The sequence below is a fragment of the Formica exsecta genome, unplaced genomic scaffold (assembly GCF_003651465.1).
Source record: "Formica exsecta isolate Colony F162 unplaced genomic scaffold, ASM365146v1 scaffold722, whole genome shotgun sequence".
Taxonomy (NCBI): Eukaryota; Metazoa; Arthropoda; class Insecta; order Hymenoptera; family Formicidae; genus Formica; species Formica exsecta.
The window spans coordinates 62,031-67,372 of record NW_021853488.1 but is presented as its reverse complement, the minus strand read 5'-3'; the positions used below and the strand labels follow the sequence as shown (position 1 = coordinate 67,372).

The 5,342-nt window shown below is 33.8% G+C and overlaps 1 protein-coding gene across 1 annotated transcript in view; it reads left to right on the top strand.

Moving 5' to 3' along the window:
* Positions 1–222: 222 nt before the first annotated feature.
* The window catches only part of LOC115243735 (cytochrome P450 6B1-like), a 16,979-nt gene continuing 11,859 nt past the window's right edge, over positions 223–5,342 (top strand). Inside the window, exon 1 of the mRNA XM_029820935.1 lies at positions 223–342. The gene's annotated coding sequence lies outside the window, so the exon portion shown is untranslated. The remainder of the gene's footprint in view (positions 343–5,342) is intronic.

The following is a 5,342-nucleotide window of genomic DNA, read 5'->3' as shown; positions in this document are numbered from 1 at the left end:
ATTTGTCTTTAATTCTTATTTATCTTATTATTAGTAATTAAACTTAAACTATATATTACACATATTATTAAATACTAAAATAAAGTAACCGTCTAGCATTTAATGAATGCCAAATTTATATAAAGTATAAAATTCTTATTTTATTAATGATATAGTTTTCGCAATTCATCGTGACTCATATCCTCGTTCACGCATCTCCTTGCGGTGGCACTTATAAGTTGATCTAACTTGGACCACAGCGGCCAGTATTCTTTCCACTCACATCATTGCAAATTGGTCAGCTGGAATAGCTACGGATGTGTCAGCTGTTGCAATTACCAATTACGTTACCATCGTATTTAAGTACGTCATATTCGTCGTTTATTTGGATATTGTTTGTTGCGTTAAGTGAAATATTTCAACTATCGTAAGAATAATAATATTTTGAAAGATAATTTTATCTTTGCATCCTTTTTGTGAAAGAGGTCACTCAATCAGTCACTTCCTAATGTACGTATACTCCGTTCTTCGAGAGAGAATGTCTTCAATTTTCGTATTTCATGATCAGATCTCTCCGCGGACTTCGTTCACTTGTGGACGAAAAAAATGTAACTCATCAATAGATAATTTATCGAAAATAGTGACCGGTCCGCTAGTGTACAGTGTACACAAACGAAAACATCACGTGATATAGACTGACGTCAGTTTGATACATTTATGGTTGTGTGGTATTGCTAGTGAACGGTATTATTCATTTTATTAGGTCGTATTAATTCATATTTGGGATAAAGTTCCGAAAAGGTCCCGTCTCTGATTTTTTTGAAACTCAATATTCTTACGTATTTTGATGCGCTGATTACGAATATCATAGTGAAAATTAGCGGCTATTTGATTTTCATGGTGAAAACCATGAAAAACCCATAAAAATTATAGTTTTTTACGCTTATCTCAGTAAATACGGAAAATCATGATAAATGTTTTCGACAAAAGTTTTAGATCTCACAGTGATAAACATTTTATGTCCTATTCATTTTTACCGTACAAGTGATAGTTTTCGAGAAAATCAAAGTTAAACATATATCTCAAATCAATTGCTGTATAGGTGAAACTATAAAGGCTGACAGTATTGCGTAGAAGTCCCAATACATAACCTCGCTTTGCATGGCAAGTTGCAAACCCAATGGAACCTCGCTTCGCGTGGAAAAGTGTATGCGTAGAAACAGTGGGTTCCGCCCACCTGCGAGAGGCTCCACTACCAAAAATCTAAACAAATAGGTTTGTGTGGAACCTCGCTTTGCGTGGAAAGTTGCAAACCCATGTGGAACCTCGCTTCGCGTGGAAAAGTGTATGCGTGGAAACAGTGGGTTTCGCCCCCCTGCGGGGGGCTCCACTACCACAAAACTAGACAAATAGGTTTGCGTGGAACCTCGCTTTGCGTGGAAAGTTGCAAACCTATGTGGAATCGTATATGTACTGCAAAGTACATGCTTAGATGGGAGGACAGATATGAGAAAATTCCTTTTAGGATCTTTCATTTCAACCTGAAAGGAAGCTTTTCACAAAGTTTCATCAAAATCGGAGACGGGACCTTTTCGGAACTCCACCCCAAATTTGTAATAGTACGCGACAAGTTTTCATTCTTAAAGCACATTCTTTAATTTCAAACTTTATACAGAACGAGTGTCAAATGTATGATTGATTATCTTTGCAAACTTTTTTATTTGTTGTGTCTGTCATATTGCCCAGACAGCACAAGGATGTCCTTAGGACGTCCAAAGGGCATCCAGGACATACATGTAGGATATCCTGAGGATATCCTATTTTAATCCTCGGATCTCCTCTGGATGTCCTGAGGAAGAGTAAATGATAGCCGTACACTAGCCTCTGGAGAATCCAGGGAGATCCTGTGGAACATCTTAAGGATTTCTATAGGATATGTTAGGGATATTTTTCATACGTTAAAAGGAACAAATTCTAAAACTTAAATATAAATTAAGATTGCGATCTGTTATTTACTGCCAATACTAAAAATCTAATACTAAAAATAGTTCACGTTCTTTAAAATTTGACGTTTTCGTGCTGTACATGAATATTTTAGGTTTGGCTTCCGGGTTTGAGTCGTGTAATAATTTCAAAACAATCCAATATCTGAATTCCCTATGTTAAGATTGCATCAGAAATTGAACTGATAAAAAATAATTATATTTTTAATTTCCTGTTAGTTGCTCTTTGCAAGCTTTATATAATTCTCATGACCAAATCTCAAATACGAGTTCGCGCGTCGCATAGCGGTAAACAAACGAACTAGCGGTTGAATACTATTTTTTGTAAAGTTTTTGGAATGTTGCGCATAGTAACATTTCTCATGAAATATTAAATAAATAATAATTTTGAATATATGAAAATGTGCGCAACAAATTCAATTATTAATATTAAACGAAATTAATGTTAACAATTAATTGCACATGTATATATCCTCTGGAAATCCAAAGGACATCCAATATAATAGACAGGGCAGATATCCTACAGACATCCAGGGGTTATCCAGGGGACATTTATAGGACATTAATACTTATTACAATACTTAAAATTTCTAAATTATATTAAATAGCCTACATAACCGAAAGTAATCATGTATGCATATTAAATTTTCATAAAATATATTTATAATAATATCTTAAAACATCCTACAAATATCCTGAACCATCCTGGACATATTCAGGATGATCCTGAGGACGTTTTGTGCTGTCTGGGTGCCTACTTTATCCCCACTTTACTACTAGATACTACAGCTCGACACAGCACTCTTTCATTTCTATGATATAGTATATTAAGGTGAAGGACTGATTTCTTTATTCCCGTTCGTTTGATATCAACGTGGTTAGTTTGAGCTAATTGCGCATAAAATTTTTTTCTTTATTTAAATTATAATCGGGTACACAAAGACAAATATTTGTGGCATGAGACAGATCGTGAGGTTATGCAATTTATTAAAATCATAAAATAAAATCTTATTTATTATTTATTATTGCTAGTCGTTGGTATTAATTGGTGAGATTTAAATAAAATATAATTTATGCATGACAGTCACACACACACACATACACACATAGTTTGAGCGCGCTACATTTAACGAAGCTGTATCATTTTGCTTCCTCATAGAAGTTTTATTTTCATGACAAAATTTTTTTTCCATTTTTCTATACCAATGTTTTTAAAATGTTCTAAAACGTCGAAAAATCATATTTTTAAAAATATCTATATGTATGTATGCATGTATGCATGTACGTATGCATGTACGTATGCATGTACGTATGCATGTACGTATGCATGTACGTATGCATGTACGTATGCATGTACGTATGCATGTACGTATGCATGTACGTATGCATGTACGTATGCATGTACGTATGCATGTACGATATGTCAGATTAAAATATAAAATAACTCAAAAAGTAGTTAATGAAAAAATACTTTATTATAGTGTTTTGGAAAGCTCTCGAGGTAAGCTACAAGAATATGTAATGAGAAATAGAGGGTTCCATTTAAAAAAAATAAAGATGATCTTCAAATCTCTAAAGCGCTTCCACCTAAAAAAAATGTTTACTTCCACAAGATTTCCTCCTCGATATCATACAACTTTTATTTCAATCATTTTCTCCTATCTCCAAAACTGTGGGAGTTATGCGGGTGGCCTGTCTTAGATGCCTCACCCTGTATACGTATGTACGGAATGTACATTGTGCAACCTCTAACTTTCGCAATTTTTGAGATATCGAGCTAAATTCTTTAAAATGAATAGAGTATCATTAAAGGATGATTGATATTGAATTTGGTGAGGGTCGGTGAAAGTGTTCATTTTTTATAAAATTCTGAATTTTTTTAGAAATGTCTGTATACGCTGTAATTTTCGCAAATTTTAAGATATCTTCCTCTATGAGAAAGCTAAAATTGAAAAACTCGCTTGCTTTATGGAACTTAAGCTTTGTGAGCGAAATAAAATGATGAAGAAACAATGTGCAAATTTCTAATTTGCACAACTTTTATCTTATTTTTCTCAATAATTTGAAAACACTTATTTAACATCTTTTTCGAAAGAAAATTTTTATATTGCGATCTGTACTTCGATTTTTTATGCATAATCATACATATCCATAGATGAGATAGATAAGAGAGATACCCATAGATATAAGATCTACGTATGTACATATACGAGGGCTGTATGATAAGTACCCGTGTTTAACGACTGATAGCGCCACTGACTCAAAATCTGTATACCATCGTTTAACGCCATCTTTCGAACGACGCCTGTCAAAATTTCAGACAGATTTATCGAGTAGTTTTGTTTTGATAGCTGTTGAAAGTGGGCAAGTTTGTGTTTGTTTGCAACCATGGAAAAAGAGCAATATCGCCCAAGTAGCACATGAAGCTTTAAAACGTCTGCGATAACGTTGTCGCAGCTTAAACTGCAGCATTTTTGTCTACCACAGCTACTGCCACAACGTCATTGTGACGTTCTGATAAAGTTGTGACAGCAAAAGTGGGACAACATTTTTAGGCTTTGAAAACGATGTCACAGCCATTTGGCTGCATAACTATTTTGCTGTAAAGACGTTGTCATAGCCATTTGGCTGCACAACTATTTTGCCGTAAAGATGTTGTCATAGCCACATTACGGCAATGATAGTAATAAAGATAAACAAACTAATAAACGGATAATGTTTTTCATATGTAAATTTATATTCAATGAAAGTTAAATTTTAATTTTAAAATTATGTAAAAAGATTGAAAAGAGTATTAAAAAAAATTTTTGGCTTCAACTGGTATTGAACCTTTGACAACCCGGAACCTTTGCCTTACTAAACTTAAATCAAATTTAAAGATTATATAATCGTTGCAAATTATTACAATTTATAACATATAAAGTATACTAGAGCGGACGCAAATTTATATAAGTACAGTGATTACAGAACTACACACATCCTTAAATAATAATTTTAGAGCCGCATAAATGAACGCATGGGTCGCTGACCATCGCTGATATATGCTAAATTTAATATAAAACTGATAGTCACGTTATTCTTGACTTTCGCTGTGACATACAAATCACAGCGACTTCATATCCATTAATGCAGCTAAAATCGCTGCAGCTAATTTTAATTTTTCTGATCGCTATTACGGCAACTTTACAGCTATTAATACAGCTAAAATAGCTGTGGCTGCGTTTTTGACTTTTTATTAGCTGTCACAGCGCTTTTGCAGTCAAAAGTCCAGCAAAATAACATTTATTGCCAAATAGCTGTAATTAAGGCTGGCAGGACGTTATATTAGCCACATTTTTACTGTCGCAGCGAATATAACCA